This window comes from Larus michahellis, chromosome 3 (assembly GCF_964199755.1).
Source record: "Larus michahellis chromosome 3, bLarMic1.1, whole genome shotgun sequence".
Classification (NCBI taxonomy): domain Eukaryota; kingdom Metazoa; phylum Chordata; class Aves; order Charadriiformes; family Laridae; genus Larus; species Larus michahellis.
In genome coordinates this window covers 65,271,911-65,288,713 of record NC_133898.1, presented here as the reverse complement: position 1 = coordinate 65,288,713, position 16,803 = coordinate 65,271,911, and the positions used below count along the sequence as shown (strand labels likewise).

Genomic DNA, 16,803 nt, shown 5'->3' with positions numbered 1-16,803 from the left:
GAAGATGTAAGTTATGGTGGTGCTCCCTCAATATTGCCAAGTAAATTCTAGTTATCACCATTTTAAGAGCACCCCACTTGTGATGAGACACTGGTAGTAGTGCCTCCGGAAGGTTTCACAGAAGAGCAGTCCCACTACGCATTCAGCCCTGTTGAAAACAGGAGAATATATCCTTGACGACAAACCATGGATGCAAGTAGGTTTCTGGGTGGCGAGGGTTCTTGGGTGTGCGATCATTTGTTTTCTCTAGTCTGCTGCGCAGGTATGGTCTAAATGCTTAATACATTGCAAAGTTTGGGAAGACCCATCCAGATCTGATCAGGGCAGGAGAATGACTTCCATCGGTTCCCGTTCAGACGGATTGCCCCTTAGGCAAGGGGTCCTAAAATCTTCGTTGATTTTGGCATGCCGGCCAACTACAAGCCATTTAAGTCTTTGACAGCTGCTAGAGATTAGAGTTGAAGGGGATCCCTGTTTTGCACACGCAGGGGCTACAAATCTGTTTTAGTGCGAAGGAATCAATAGTGCATTCAGATCCCCAGTGAGCCACACAAAAGCAGCTGTGAGAAGTTACTTGCCTGTTTGCTGCCTCTTTTTCCCCCAGCCATGGCAGCCTGCGGGGGCTCAGATCCTGCCCTCTCATCCCTGCTCTTACCCCTGCAGGCTTCAGGGGGGCTGTCAGCTGGGCGCAGGGGGAGGGCACCGCTAGTAAATCACTATGGGGTCTTTGGCTGGACTGATGCAGTGAACGCGGTTTGATGTAGAAAACTAAAAAGTAAAAGTTTTTTCCTGAAAGTTACAGAGTGTTAGAAGAGATAAAATATATGCATAATACAATACTTAGTATGGACCCCAGCCAACGTCCTGTGTTTTTAGGTTTTGTTTTTTTTTTTTCTTAAGATTTACTTTAAATGAAACATTTTACTCTTGGAAAGGGAAATACATATACTGAAGTCCTTACACAGACCAAGGTCCTAGCGGCACTTTCCCGTTGGGTTAAGTGCAAGACTGAGGCCTAACCATAAAACTCAAAGACCTTCTCAACTGGGCAAATGTAGGCTCATACCAGTTGGATTAGAGTGCCTATAAAGAGAGGAAGAATCGGATTTTCATGCCGCATTGTAACTTTCTTTAGCAGCAATGCTCTCTCGTTAGGGTTTGCCGTCAGCTGCGGGTGAGTGGGTGTTGAAGTATTTTGGACAGGAGGATGAGGGCTTTAATCATCTCCCATAAATATGAGTGGTAGATGGGCAGCAAAGCACATCTTAGCTGCCTGTGGACACCCACCAGGCAATCCTTTGCTCCGTCTCTTCCTTGGTTCCAGCTTTTCAGTTGTTTAGATAAATTTTCTAAAGCTGGTTTGTTATTTGTCATTGTTAGCAAATGTGAACAAGCAGCGATCACAAGAGGGGCTTGGGAAGACAGTATAGACAGTACAGATACATGGAAAAGTAGGAGTGAGTACTGTCCTTGTTCATCTTCCTTCCTCTTCTGTGATTTTCCCACGCCTGGCAGGACTTGATTAACTGCTCTCTTCCCCTTCATTGGCTGGAGTTCAGTGCTTTTGGGGGTTATCAGCCATCGTGTGCAAAGCTATCATTTCTGCTTTCTGATCTACAGCTCATCAAAAGGCAGCAGAGCTGTGTACTTTCTTCAGTCTTTTTTTTTCTTTTTGGATTTGTTCTCGGGTAGTTCAGTACCAGCTACAGTACTGGGAAACGGCCAAGTCCTCAAGTGGAAGCGTGATTGGCATATTGGGAAGGTAACACTTAAAAGCAGAGCTAGTTAGGTGGCAAAAGATTTTTGTTGTTTCTTGAATAGCCATGCCTTGTCGAGAACGAAACTTGCGGTAAAGACAGATCTGCCGGTGTTCCTAGGAAGAGGTCCGTCAGTTCAGCATAGAGTCTGTGGAGCACAGCAGAGGGTCTGTGGAGGGGAAGGACAAGCTGCAAAGGGAAGGTCTCGGGAACCTCCTGCCCCAATGGTCAGGGTGCTCAGAGGGGCCAGTTGAAGACTGGGATCAGATCCCGGTGCTGACCTGCAGCGCCAAGTACGTAATCCATGGGCTTGTTTACTCTGGGGTGGGTGGGAGCTCCTCTCATCATATACATTTTACAGAAACAGAACACAAATTGTCAGGCTTGTGTTTCATCCTATTATAGACCCAAAGTTTTTCCAAGCACATGAAAACATGCTTTGACAGCACAGGAAAACCATTTCCCACCCAGCTTCCCCCCCGTGAGATGAAAGCAGCCCCTGGTAGGATCCTGTTGTTTGTTGACCTTGGCACTTGGTGAAATGATTATCGTAGGTCAGAAGTGAGCACGTTTCTCAGACTGCTCTTTCTCATCTCTCTTGGCTTTATGGGATTTCCTGTTCATTGACAAGGAAACGTCAGCTTCACCTGTGTCTGTGCAGAGGAATTGTAATTGCCTTAACAAGGCAACCTTATCTTAATCCTGAAATGAAATGGAAAACTAATATTTGTTTTGGCAGCTCTAGGTGTTGGTAAACAAACAAATTGGTTATCAGCGCAGCAACTTCATGGCTTGTCTCAGAAGAGAAGTTATTCCAGTAGTGCTCTTTGGTCATAGCTACTTGTGAGCCTTACTGAGGGTGCTGTTCTGGAGCAAGCACTTCTGTTCCTGAGCAGGTGGACATGGAGATACTCAGAGGTAGCTTTAAATTCTCATCCTGACTTAGTCCACTATGTGCAGACAAGCCCTCACAGTAGTAATTGTCAATGAAGAAAAAAATGAAGTTGGTTTTTTCTCCTCCAGCTTCTCTTCTTTTCAAAAGTGGAAGAACTTTGAAATCATTCATTGCACTTTACAGGAGGGTATCTCAAAGTATTTGCAGGCACAGTGAGCTACTCACAACATACCTGTTAGCTGGTCATTTCAGTTATCGGTGCACTTTATAAGAGTGGAAAGCGGAGATATTGAGCTGAGATGTCAAGTTCCCATTTGATGTGAAGCCCTAAATGACTTGTCCACAGCCACCAAGCAGGTTCTGGGCAGAGATCCTCATCTTGCTTATTTTTTCCAAGGATTAAATTGATTGAGGACTTCGAGGCTGAACCCTTGTAATACTGCACTGGGGATCGTATTCCTTCTTTTCCCTTCTTTATGCTTTTGTAAATTATGGAAGAGTTATAAGTACAAAGGGAACTCTGTTTTCAGTTGCTGCTAAATTTACATCCAAAGCTTTTTAGTTTTTGTGGATCTGGAGCATGGCAAACTCTTTCCTCATCCTACCAGCATTGTCCGATGGGACTACAATTATGACAGCTCCAGAATTTGGGTTACTTAAGCAGGCAATTTTCCCCAGACTGTGGGCTGATTGAGTGGATATTTTAGATACTTAGTCAAAGGCATAAAAAGCCCGTGTTTTCAGACAGAATGGGTAGCCACAAGTTTGGCTGCTACTAATGGGAGCTGTAAGAACTCTTTTAAAAAAAATTAATCCTCGTGTGCCTTGAGCTGAAATATCAAAAGTAACTACTGAAACTGTAGGTCTCGGCACCCAAAACCATTCTGATTTGTGCTGCTGGTGAGGGTCCAAGCGTGAGTGTGTGGAATGAATCACTGTAGAGAAAAGAAATTTTAAATATAACAGGTTTGTAAAATATGAAATGTATTTCCATGCTCATGGGTGCTGCCGTATACTGTGTGGTCTGCCAGAGCCTTAGCAGTTGCTGCCAGTTGGCCCAGACTGAGCTCCTCAGCTGCAGCGGTAACTCCCTGCAGAGGAGGCTGCAATATGAGCCTTCGCTACGGGGCATGGCCGAGAGCAGAGATCCTGTAAGGACACGAGGACCAGCCACACTACAGGAACCGCGTGTGAACCGCAGGATGACGTGTGTGCGAAAATAAAAGCCTAATGCTCAACAGGTCCCAGGTTGGTGTCTCACCTCTTCCCATGCTGAGGCTGCTTCAAGGGTTACCGGGAATTCTTCTCACTTAGCTACCAGGGTACGTGACCTTTCATGTCAGGCATGCTGGCTGAGATGCCTTCATGCACTGGTGTTTGGTAGCCACTAATCACCTGTTCGCAGTGTTAATCATCAACTTCCTCATCTGCCACAAGGAGGACGAGAGCTGGCTCCCGGGAGGTCAGTGTGGGCAGGGTGGCAGAGCTCTGCGGGCTGGCTGGGTTTGTGTAGAGTTGTCTTCTCAGATGACGTCCCTGACACCTCCCCCAGATTAAAAGCTCATGGCCGAGGAGGAAATGAGATCTGCCCCCTGTGCTAAGCCCCACTGACAACTGATCCCACTCTGATGGATCTCAGCCACCCTTTGGATCAGTTGTCCTTCCTTCCTAGATCCTCTTCCTTGGCTTTCTTACTGCTCCTGGGTAATAGTGCCTCGTCCTTAGGTGGTGTTTTCTATTACAGATTTCATAACACTTTCCAGTCTTTTTTATAATATTTGTTGATTTAAATGGGAAGACTGAGCACAAGGAGGAGGGACAGCACCTAAGACACAGCCAGGAGGAAACCAAAGAGCTCCCAAGTCCTCGTTGGTGTTTGAGACTTATCACAGTCCCGCCTATTAAAAGCAGAAAAGGCAGGGACATTTATATCTTTCTTTATATGTTTTTACCTACTTAAAGTTGTCCTTTACTCATTTTGGATGCTGGTGCTTTGTTTTTGAGATTTAAAAAAGGAAGAAACAGTAGCATTGCTGAAAAATACTTCTGAATCAGTTCTGGGTTTGGATTTATTTTTCATTTTAGTCTATTGTTTTAAAACATAATGATGATGATTAAAAAAATAGAGTGCGCTTAATGCTGTGCATCAATCAGTGATGGATTTAAAAAAAAATACTTCAGCAAAGAGCCAGCTTCCAGAACTTGTTTCTGCCCATCGTATTCAAATTGCAACAGTGGCTAGAAGAATACTTCTGATCCGCAGCAATGCTCCAACCAGCTGCCATTCAGTCCCATCTAGAGAAGTCATTTCTGAAGTATCCATTCATTGCCTTCTCTAGTTGACGTAAGGCGGATTCCAGTGCGGGTTTTCCAATGGGAATCGTGACAACGTGGTAGAGGGATTTTCATTTGAGTAGGTCTGGGCAGGGCCAGTGCTAGGCATCAGAAAAAAGAGAGGAGGTAGTTTGGTGATGATAAAATGTCTCTAGTTACAGGCAGAGGTGGCTCTGGTCTATTTTGCTCCCAGCAGATCCCAGAGAGCGAGGCTGGCTGCTGCCGCCCCTGCCGAGACAGCAGCCAGGGTGCAGGTGTGCGTTGGGGAAGAGGTGGCTTGGTTTTGTCTGTGCCTCTGAGGTCAACAGAATGCAGTTTTGCCAACGCTGGTGAAAAGCCACCAGTCAGGTCTGGTTTCAAGCAACACAAAGATATTGATGTTAAAAATATGTGCAAAACTGAATAAGGAAGAGAAATAAAATATGAGTACAAGCCATCAGCAGGGATGGTAATCAGACAGTGAGAGTTTTTTTATTTTATTTTATGCCCCCAGAACAAAACCAAAAGCAAAGAACCAAATGGAGTCATTTATATCCCCTCTTAGGTGGACTCTACAACCCTTAGACTGTCAAGTGTATTTTTGGGCAAATGTAAAATTACAGTGGGGCTCCCGAATGTGCTATTTCCAACAATGTTGTATGATAGAAATGGTTCAATAGGAACTAGGTAGGAAGGTCACTGTGAACATCAAGGTGATGCGTGGTGCGTGAAAATGGACTGGTTTCTCACTGTCTGTGACCCGAATCACATGGGTTACAGTGCTGGGTGTCTTCTCTTTTGGGTTTGGTTTTTTCCCCTGTTTTGTCCTGGATAGTACGATATGTGAATCAATTTAACCTTGCCTGTCTGCAGTCCACAGGGTGTTTTGGACTAACAATCTGTACAGACAGTGCAGTTACCTCTGTCCATCATGTGGAGGCTCATTATTAGGAAATTTGATTTAAGACTTGAGTTACTTGCAGGCTTTGTACAAGGTCGCTGCATAGGAATTAATTTCTTCTGTCCCTGACTTGGTTTTTGGGCACTTGGAAATAAAGTCTCTGTCAAAAGTGAAGATCTTATTTACCTTGATGTTCTCTCACTGCTTTGAACAGCTGTGATGATCAGTGTTAGTGGGGAAAAAAGCTAGGGAGAAATGAGGACCTAGGTTGCCTCGCCATTGTATGGAAGTCTAGGGTATGCTGTCAGGTTGCATGCACATAAAATGAAAAAAAAATGTGAAGATAATGACTTGCCGTCTGTTTTGTGTTGATAAAGGGTTGACTAAGTGTATGTTGGATAATACTCTTCTGTATAATACTATAAAATTGTGATAACACTGTTACTTGGCAATCAGAGTATTAGTACAGAATTCTGTGTCAATGATAGCTTTGTGAAAATTAAGTTTTGTATGAAAAGATGTAAACAGCAGGGGATTTGTTGCCTTTTTCTTCTCTGATTCTTGCTTTGGTTTCATATGAATTAGAGTGATGTTTTGTCAAGCAGAATTGGGCTGTGATACAGCTGTCCTAACATTTGAAACTGTGTGAGTGTCGTGGTTTCTGTTCCCAAAGATCAGCCTGCATCCCTCACCCTTGAGAATGTCCTTTTTTTATTAGTGTTGCGGGATGTCTTCACTCTGACCAACTGCCCAAACTGTCAGCAAATCCTCATCGTGTAGACGGGCAATCTTTGTTTCAGTGTTATTTAATCTTTTTTGTATTTTCTGCATCTGAATGTTTTTAATGTGTTGCCCAGGAAAAGTCCAAGAATGGTGCAGGGACCTTAAATGCTGGTTGGGCTTTTAAGCCTGGCCTATTACTGCTCTGCGCAAACAAATCACATAGTTTATAGTCTAGAAATAATTCATGAAAAAAACAGGTAGTCTGTAATGTTTATTGATTTAAGATACATAGGTAATTTGCGCAATTAGAATAACTGTGATAGACCGTGAAACTTGATGTTTTCACTGCGATCATATAATTTACGTTTCCAACTTAAGCCATTACGGACAAGACTTAGAGGTGCACAGAGGCTCTTTTCCAGGCTTAGGAATTTTTCTTTAATGCTTGAAGCTTCAGCTCAGAAAATTAACTCTTGACTGGGGATTTGTCACCCTTGGTTGTATTTCTGGGGTTTACAGCCCAAAGCTTTGTTGATGCACACTAAAATTATTGTCATTTTGCTTGACTTTTTCTGCTGAAGAAGACAGGGCTCTTCTCCTTGCCTTCTGCCTGCGTGGCTGCAGAGCGAGAGCAGGCAACAGAAGGAGATTCAGATCCCTACTTCTGTTTGGTAGCCAGCCAAACTAAGTAAAATGGCACTTGTCATGAGTGAAATTGGGTCTGAATGCCCAGGAAACTTCACGGGAGGGCAGCTTGTTGCTGGAGAAGATGGCGTGTTGAAGAAACAAACCACAGCAATGGGAGCTGGGCTCTGCTCTCCAGCTCAGCCCGCTGCAGTCGGATGCACGGGTGGTCTTCCTTCTCAAACCAGGAGCTGTGAAGCCAGTGCCATGTGCCGGTGTCCGTGTCTGCATCCTCAGCAAACTGCGGCCTCTGCTGATGTACCCAGATACTGATATAAGGCAATGTGTGTTGTTGCACGGATGCCAAAAGGCATAGCAGTTCATGGAAGAGTCACGATGCTGTAGCCCTAGGTTACATCTGTCTGTGCCCCAAGTCAGTTTTTGCCGATACCGTAGGGAGCAAGATGCCTGAGATGCTTACTCCTAGCCAGCATTTGCCCATGAGGTCCTGGTAAGCCTCAGTGTGGCTTGTAGATCTCCCACCCTCTACTGTCTAAGGGGTGCATGGAGATTTCTAATGCTCGGGCGCCAAACCAGTGAAGTTCACCAACACAGCAGCACCTCGATTAAAAAACGTGGTGTGACTGTGAATAGTGAGGGACTTTTCTCCCAGTTGCTTTCCTCACTTATAACCCCCAGAGATCAACTTACCTGAAGCATTTATGTCATAACAAGCAATATAAAGTCACCCAGGCTGAAAACTAATCTCCTGTGGGCTTTTTTTTCCTCTCTTCTCCCCCAGATCCTTGATGAGTCAACAAAGAAATGACACTTTTCATTGTGTGCTTGTGAAACAGATTCAGTGGGATGCAATCAAGTAGTTTGACTCACGTAACCACTTAAAGTTGTTGTAAGCTGGTAGGAAATGATTTTTAGATACTAGTTGTCTTTACAAGGAGGAAAAAAAAACCCCAAACAGTTCATTGCCAAGAAATTGGGCATGTTTAAATTATACATATATAATGTGTTATAATTTATCTCATTGGTAATAACTCAAAACTGGCTGTGCGTTTCCTTTCCTGTAAATTCATTCAGTGTGTCTGAAGATTACTGGTTTGTTTCTTGGAGTTTTATAGATTTATTGCATTTCTGAAGGGAAGGAAGTGTTGGTTTTGGCACGGATGCTAAGTATATTCTTGTTCTGAAAATGTGAAGCAGTGTTCAGTGCACTGCTAATCTGGCCTCTTTTAGGTTGATACAGGGGAGGGTGTAGTGATTTTCTTGTTCTACATGTTATACCACCATGCATGGTTGTTCTCTTCTGATGATTTATTCAAGTGATCGATAAAAAGAAGGAAAATACTAGTATTAAAAAGCCATATGTGATTTAAAACAATTGCACTAATTGCAGAGTAGCTCCTGCGCTTAAATTCTTGAAATGAAAAGTTTTAGAAAGCTGGTCTGACTCTTATAAAAGAAGACACCAGATTCGATTTCTTGTGAAGAAGGTGCTATTGTTATTTCTTACTTGAATATTGCTGCTTTTGACGTATGGAAGAAATACATAAGGCCTGATGGTGAGACATGAAAGAGACTGTGTCTGTGCAAGGGAGTGAACAATAAAATGGACATCTAAGACTGTGGATAAAGCCAAGTTGTCAAGTGCTGGACAAGCACCAAGCAGAAATGAAAAATGGCCTCTACTTTAGTTGGAGGAGAAAGTTGTGGAGAGTAGCAGAACATGAGCCAGCAGGAGAAGGTGGGAGATGTTAACTACAAAGCATTGCAGAAACTACATGACCATGACTTTTGGCTTTTAAAGCCTTTTGTTGGACAACAACGTCACGTAATTGTGCCGTGTTATAAAGTGAACACGACTCTGAAGAGAGGAAGAAAGTTTTTGTTGGAAAAGTTTGGTGGAATTCACAGAGACCTGAAACTGAAAAAACAAGTATCTTGGACACTTACAGCAACACCTTGCTCTTAACTCCCCCTGGCACTGCTCCTCCTGCTGATTTAATTTTCCCATCACTACTGGAGGCAAGGGAGGGGGGGGAGAAGAGGAGGAGGGCATATGTCAGCCAGACCCAGCAAGACAAACAGCTTGCTTCTGAAACATTTAACACACCTGGAAACTCCGTAGCTTAGTTTGAAATGCAAAATAAAAAATGTGTTGAAGAGAAACGTATTTAATGTTAGTAATGGATCGCTAGCACCATGTCATTTTGAAAGGAGAAGAGGAGGAAAAAAGAATATACCTTAATATCCGTCATCCATGAACGATGAAAAAACCCTTAAGAGCACAGAGCTAGCCTATTAGAAAGCATCCAAAAGCTAAACATTATTTTCAATACATTTTAAGCAAAGGTTTGGGACTCTGCAGGTTTCGCTAGTTAGCAGAAGCTGGACACAAAATTTGGTGTGTAGCAGTGCCCGCTGTAGTGCACAGACAGATTATTAGTTTGGAAATGGCTGCGGCGCCTGAAGATGCACCCACCGATGCTTCCCTTCCCTTCGACGGAAGTTACCCCCGCCTCAGCTCAGCCCTGCTCACGTACAAGTCTCTCCCAACTGCTCGAGTGCAAATTCAGCAAAATCTGTTAGTGTGGAAGAGTAAAGGCCACAGGTTATCATGCTGGCGTGATGAGGAAGAGTTTGCGTCTTGTGTGATAAAGAAATATTGTTATCCCTTCACCGTGCTACAGATGGAGTATGCCAGACCCAAACGCCATAGACCAAGGAACTAAGTACAAATGAACCAAGTCAGGCCGTGGATTTTTGTGTTTGTACCTTTCAGCCAGCCATCCTGAAGGGATCTGTTTGTAGAGAAAACATCTCTCTCTTGCTCAGCCTACAGTGCATTTGGGGTTTCCTCAACCACAGAAGAAAAACATTGCAAGAAGCATCCCCAGAAGATGAAATGAACCCAAAAGCAAAATAAAATATTGCAGTCCTTTGTTAAGTGAGTTCACTGTGGTGGAGGAATACAGCTGAAGACAGCTGGCAAGTTAACCCTGTGGCTGTGGCTAACTCTTCCTTTAGCTTTTCGAGGGGAGCAGCCTCCTCAGGCCCTGCCTGCCTGTGGTTTAGCAGATAACAGCCTTACGCCCTGGCCGTCCCTGGCTGGGAATGCTACTGTTTAGCATATTTGGCAGCCTGTTTTTTCCCTGAAGGCTTGTTTCAGGGGATATACACCAGCAGGGCAGAACTGACCGCCAGTGTCTTTTCCTCAGCACAGGGGTGTCTGGTGGCACAGATCAGGTTTTTTTAACCCCCTAAGGTGCAGCACTGCTAATTAAATTAGCCATTTCTTAAAAACAAATAAATACCAGGCGGTTCAATCTCATAAAAAAAATACCAGCATGGAACCCATTCTTTCTGGTTTAAGGGATTACTTACATGCCCAGATGTCAATGTGGGGAAAGCTTGCAAATCTAGAGAGATTTATTTTGTCTTACTCTGTGTATTTCTTCAATTCAATCTTTGCACTTACCATTTTTGGCTTTTTTTCTTTTTTTTAACATGCAGGGTTTTGAGACACTGCAATTATACATTAGAATTCTGCATTGGGAGGAAAGATAATTAACAGTCCACTTGAACCTTTGATTCCCAAGTGCGTTAAAAGACAGAAGTTTAAAGTTAGCATAGGGGCTGACTGGAGCGGGAAGGCAGTGTTGGTGATGGAGCTCAATGGAAAGGAGGCCATTTGGATTGGGAGCTTTGGGATGACACCTAAAGGTTTTTCCTCCTCTTCAGAGTTTGTGGTGTTGCCTGAAATAGGATCCCGTTTTCCCTGGTACCCCAGCACAGTCCATGGATCCTACCCTTCAGTAGGCTGCTCCAGCATCTCCAAGCCACTCCGTCTGGGTGCTTGGCTGGGCTGCTCGTCTTCATGCTGATGCCTGTCCAAACCCTGTTGATATGGGCCATATATGCGTTCACAAACGTGATACTGAGGAGTTTTGGTTAAAGTGAAAATTCTTAGAGAACTGGTTCCCAGTGACCGCTATTCATAAAAGCATGAAATGTCATGAGGTGTGCCAAAAAACCTTTGAGTTGGTTCCATCATACGTACCTCCACTGTTCAAGTTTAGTACATTATTCCTTTTCTTATACAGGAGCCAGTTAACAATTGGTTTTAATTTCATTTTATTCCTTCTAGAACAAGAAAATATTCAGTGAAGGTTAATGATGCTTTTCTAGCAATTTCTTTTAACTTGAGTCAGGCTGTGCTGTTGTGCTTACCTACATTCCTTGTGTTATATGTCTATATTGAAATACAGAAAATCCCTACCAAAGAATAATGTGGAAGTCTTCAATTTTAGTTATGTGGCTTCTGTATGTTTTTGTCATGTTTGGAGGTTTTTCCCTGAAATACCTTACCTTGTGTGAGCACTGCATGTGAAAGCTTCAATATGACAAGCCAGTGATGTCCTTTTGTACTTCCTGCATGTAAGGGAGAAGACAGTCCCGTTGTGTTGGGCAGCCATTGGGTCAGCGGCCACCACGTGCAGCAACACCTGTGTGGGGCAGGAGCTGCATGGCGGGATGCACTGGTCCCGTTTTGTGTCCATCCCCAGGGTGAAAATTGCTGCTCCCTTCCAGAGCTCAGCATACAGCTAGGGTGAAAAGTGATCGCAGGGTCTAAAAATAGAATCATAGAATGGTTTGGGTTGGAAGGGACCTTGAAGATCATCTAGTCCCTGCCATGGGTAGGGACACCTCCCACTAGACCAGGCTGCTCAAAGCCCCATCCAGCCTGGCCTTGAGCACTTCCAGGGATGTGTCATCCACAGCTTCTCTGGGCAGCCTGTTCCAGTGTCTCACCACCCTCACAGTAAAGAATTTCTTCCTAATATCTAATCTAAATCTCCCCTCTTTCAGTTTAAAACCATTACCCCTCATCCTATTGCTCCATTCCCTGATAAAGAGTCCCTTCCCATCTTTCCTGTAGGCCCCCTTTAGGTACTGGATTGACGTATAACGTTATGATATGTTGAATGATGAATGCTAAATATGTGTGCTGAGTACTTGAATGTTTGCAAGAATGGGAGGGAGCTTTAGGGAAAATTATAGTCCTTTCTCAAGGCAAGAAAAGTGACTGAACCCTTTATCACTTCTTTTCATTTCCGAAATGGCACAACCACTCCCCTAAGCTCAGGAAGGTTGCCGTCATTTGTTTGTAAGCTGCTTGAAGGCGCTCTTTTAAAGAATAATTATTAACCTTTTTCTATTTCAAAACCTGCTCTTATACAAAGCGTGTTTTGCTGGAGATGGAGTTACGCGACAGCTTTGTTCAGCATGGCAAAGAGAATTTTCCAGGAGGTATTTTCTGGAGGGAGGTAAATTGCCAGAAGCTGCAGGAGGGCCTTCCGCTCCTTCGGTCCAAGTTGGAGCTGAACGGTCTTCAAACAAGGCAGTCGGAGCAGCGCTGGGGGATGGCTGTGAAGGCATTGTGCCTCGCAGAAGTGCAGGAGGACTAGGTTCCACCCCTGGTTGCCAGCCTGCTGGCATGGGGGTGAGAGCATCCACCCTCCATGGGCTCTCTGCTTTCCTTTCCCTCCTTGGATCCCTGCAGCGATGCCATTTTGGGGGTCACTGAGCAGCGACCCAGGCGAGCCCTGGCTGCTGGGACAGGCTGCCCGCCTCTGGGCAAACCCTTGGAGAAAGACCCCCATGGAAAGACCGCCAGTAGAAACTCGGCATTTGCTCATTTTTTTTGTGGGAGACTCGATCCGCATATCAACTTATTATTAAATGAGGAGATAAATAGCCCTTTCTCTCCCTTGTTGGGTGCATCAGCTGCTGCGTGAGTTGCAGAAAGCCCAGGGTGAGAGCACAAGAAACCATGGGGACAGGCAAAAACTGCCTGCAGGAATTTCTGAAGTATTCCTGTGGGCTTTCCTAAGGGATGGCTCGCTTTCCCAGGGACCTCTGGAAACAGGCGAGCGGTCTGTCACAAAATGTTCCTTCTCTAGGAAAACATTTGGTAGTAGTTTAAAAAAGAAAACTTTACAGAGCTTAAATAAAGCCAAAGATGAATTTGGTGAACGCTGATGCTGTACATACTTTACTTAGGAGGATTTTAAATTTCTAGTGCTGCTTGGAGTTGCTAGCAATAGGTGCAGGGCTTGCCAGCCATATTTGGGCTTTTTGCACTACCTTTTTTTTTTTTAAAATCAGTTTCTTACTATGTCACTTCTAAGCACACAGCTAAACACAGCTTTTGCGTTCAGTTCATCTGTATTGGCACGGTCATGGCACTCACAAAGACACCACAGATTTTAAGTAATTGTAAAATTAATGAAATCCCAGTAATTATGAGAGGGGCGTCAATTTCATTCAATTTTTAAAGTAAACCGTTTTGGTGTTTTCATTTCTTTTCTGGCCTTTAATTACCCAAGGGTCATATAGCCTGGTTTACCTCTGTAGTCATAAGGAGTAATAAAAAAAAAAGAAAAAAAATTAATGAAAACTGGTTTTTGTTAACGGTTTAAAGCCAGTCTTTTAAGAAAATACGAAATACAGTGAAGTGTGTCGTTCCATACAGCGGGAGTGACCTTTGTCGGCATTAGTCTGGCTAAAGTAGGCTAAATGTTTCTTGACATCTGCCTTGGGTTTTGTACAAAGTAAATAAATCAATATATTATCTGATTCAGGACAAGCTTGAATACATCTTAATGGTAACCGGAAGGTTTAAAATTTCTCACTGGGCTGCAGTGACTGCTAACTCCTACCTGCGCCTGCCTTAGTAGGAAAAGGAGAGGAAAGGTGTTGCCGCACGGCAGTGGACCGGTGCGGGCTCTTGTAGCTGGGTGGGCTCAGATCCCGCCCCCCCACCCCACCAGGAAAGCAGGCATCAGCGCCATTTGAAACTCTTATTAATGATGCGTGCTGAAGCTGAGTACTGAATGAATACTGATAGTCTGTGACAGGATAGCACTAAAATGGATTGGCAGGGAGAAGATGGGGTCTGGTATTTCTTCTGCGGGTAGTTGCTTTACAGCTCCAGGGATGCGCATCCAGCTCCAGCTAAAACAATTCAGTTTAAACTGGCATGTAGAAGTTCAAGTTGGCATTTTATTTTAGCCAACAGATGACAAAGATATATTTTATGATTGCTCAATGCCAATGTCTGAATGAGAGAGGTGTTAGAAAAGGACGTGCTGCAAACAAAATCATATGGACTTTTCAATAGCTAAAAACTTTTAAAAATGCAACAGCTGAGCAGGTGGCAATGAAAAATCATAAATCTGTTGTTCAAGCTGTTCTCTTTTGTTTTATACTTAGAGCTGGAGCAAGAATGGTCTTTATGGATTTTGTTTGTACAGCTCTTGTCACAAAGAGGTCCTGATCTATGACCAGCCCTCTTAAGCACCGCGATAACGCGGTCATTCATTATTAACAGAGAGCAGAGAAGTGAGGACCTCAAATACAGCATGAGACCAGCAAGTGGGGAAATGAAGGTATCAATTATGTATCTGCCATGTTGATGATGCTCTTGCAGAGTAGTTGTTTTCCCCTAAGGGAAGAATCTGCTGGAAGAGCGAAGCTTATTCCCAGTGCCTTCTCTGACAAAAAGACATCTCCCCACCCAAGGCCTCACCAAGCCCTTTTCTTTAACCCTTTTCCCTCCCAGGGGGGCTTGATACTTTGGTTAATCCTGGGCTGGTGCCTGGCCCTAAAGGGAGAGCGCTGCTGGCTCTCCCACAGGGAAGTGGGATCCTGGTTTCCAGCCTCACCTCTGTGAGCATCTGCACTCCCAGGGCACGCCGCGAACAGGCACTCTCCTGGCACGGCATCCCGGTGCGCTGTGCTGAAGGGGAACAGCTTTCCATTTGCAATTTGTTCCAACCAAAGCCTTTTGGTTATCTGTGCCTCGCTTCCGTAAACACCGATTCCATGGAAAAATTGAAGTCCAAAACTCATTTGAGTACAGCCTTCAAATCTATATAAAGATAGTACTATAATTCCACTGGGTTTTGCTGTAGTGATTTATGGTGCTACCAGCTGGCTTGGTGGAATTACTTTTTCTTGATTGTGTAGGAAAGGGAACACACTGGTTTTTAACGTATAACTGAACCCCATCACAAATCGCACATGGACCTGAGGGTCTGAGTTTAAATGGGCAAAGGAAGAGCAGCTGGGCCAACAGATATGTCAGCTTGTGCCTGATTTTCCCCACCCTGGCCCTAATAGAGAACAGGATGCAGGGAATAAAACAGCTGTTTGCTGTGCGGCTGGGGATGGAGAGAGTAATGAAACATGATGCGGAATAAAAGTCAGCTGCAACTCGGCAACTCCCATTTCCTCATAGCAAAGAAGACAACTTAGACTGTGTTCAGAATTGTGATATTATAGGTACAGAGTGATACGGACAGTTTTTACAGGTTGTGGTTTTAGAGTTGACAAATTGGCATTTTGAGTGAGGGGAAGTGTGTTTAATCATTAATAGTTTCTTCTGAGCGTGTTGGAGTTTTATTATTGTTTATCCAAGCTGGTATCTAGCAACAAAGACAAACACTTTAAAGGCAGCTAAAAAGCTGAACTTTAAAAATAAACACAGTTTTCTCTACAAAGACTGCAAAGCTAATAGCTGTACAAACATTTGCAATGACAGCAACACTGAGAAATTTGCTGGTTGGATTTAAAAGTGTCCTTGACCGCCTCAGTGGGGTTCTGAGGCCAACGGGGTCACAAAAAGAAACTATTTGCTTCGAGTTTGACTTACACACATTTGGACAAGTGCAATATGCTGTTCCCTGTACTAGGAAAAAAAGGTGTTGAAATGGTGACAGTGTAAAAGAAAATGTCACTTTAAAAAGGCAGCAGAGCAAGCTCCGGGCTGTCCTGTACAGGGGGATTTAATTACATGACTGATCAAATTGCTCCTAAGGTTTTTTTGTACGTAAACGTTGTATTGTAGATCAAGAGCTCCTCGCTAAAGAACTTAAGCGCGAGGAAGTGTGGGGATGGGAGCCCACAAAATCAAACCTGTTCTCAGGTGTATAAACACGTTAATTGTGAAAGATTTGGTTAAAGATAGTAATAATAAAGGGAAAAGCACATGTGCAATGTTTATAGAGAATTGTATTTAGCAAGGGTGCTGGGTGATCTGGAATGAGTTGGGATGGGGTGGGATGGGGAGGAGAGATGTGTGCCTCCTTCTCCGGCTCCCTTTATGCAGAAGAGGAAAACAGGTAACGGTGTTAGCACTTTGGGCCATCATTGCTTGAATGTTGGATGTAGTGAAGGGGTCGGGGTGTGCTGCTGTGAGGAGCAGCTCTCACACCCGCTGGCAGTGAGCTCAGGTGCAAACCTCATGGCAGAAGTCTTACACCTCTTCCCAAACTTCTCCTCCACCCCCTCCGGCTCTGTTCCTGCCCCAGCTCCACAGCACACCACCCAGCTCAGCCTGGGCAGCAAAACTGTTTGCCTGACCCTCCTCTATCAGGAGTAGGAACTGACTCAGCTTTAAAAGCCTAGGGAAAAGGTTATTTTTCTTGTGGCTCAGTGCAGCAATAAAGTGCAGCCTCACAAATGGTCACCAGCATGGTTGGTGGTTCAGCTGATGTTTCTGTCCTGGTGGT

At 44.2% G+C, this 16,803-nt stretch overlaps 1 protein-coding gene across 10 annotated transcripts in view; it reads left to right on the top strand.

Moving 5' to 3' along the window:
- Window positions 1-16,803, top strand: part of PHACTR2 (phosphatase and actin regulator 2) — a 138,489-nt gene that overhangs the window by 63,172 nt on the left and 58,514 nt on the right. The gene's annotated exons all lie outside the window — the stretch shown is intronic.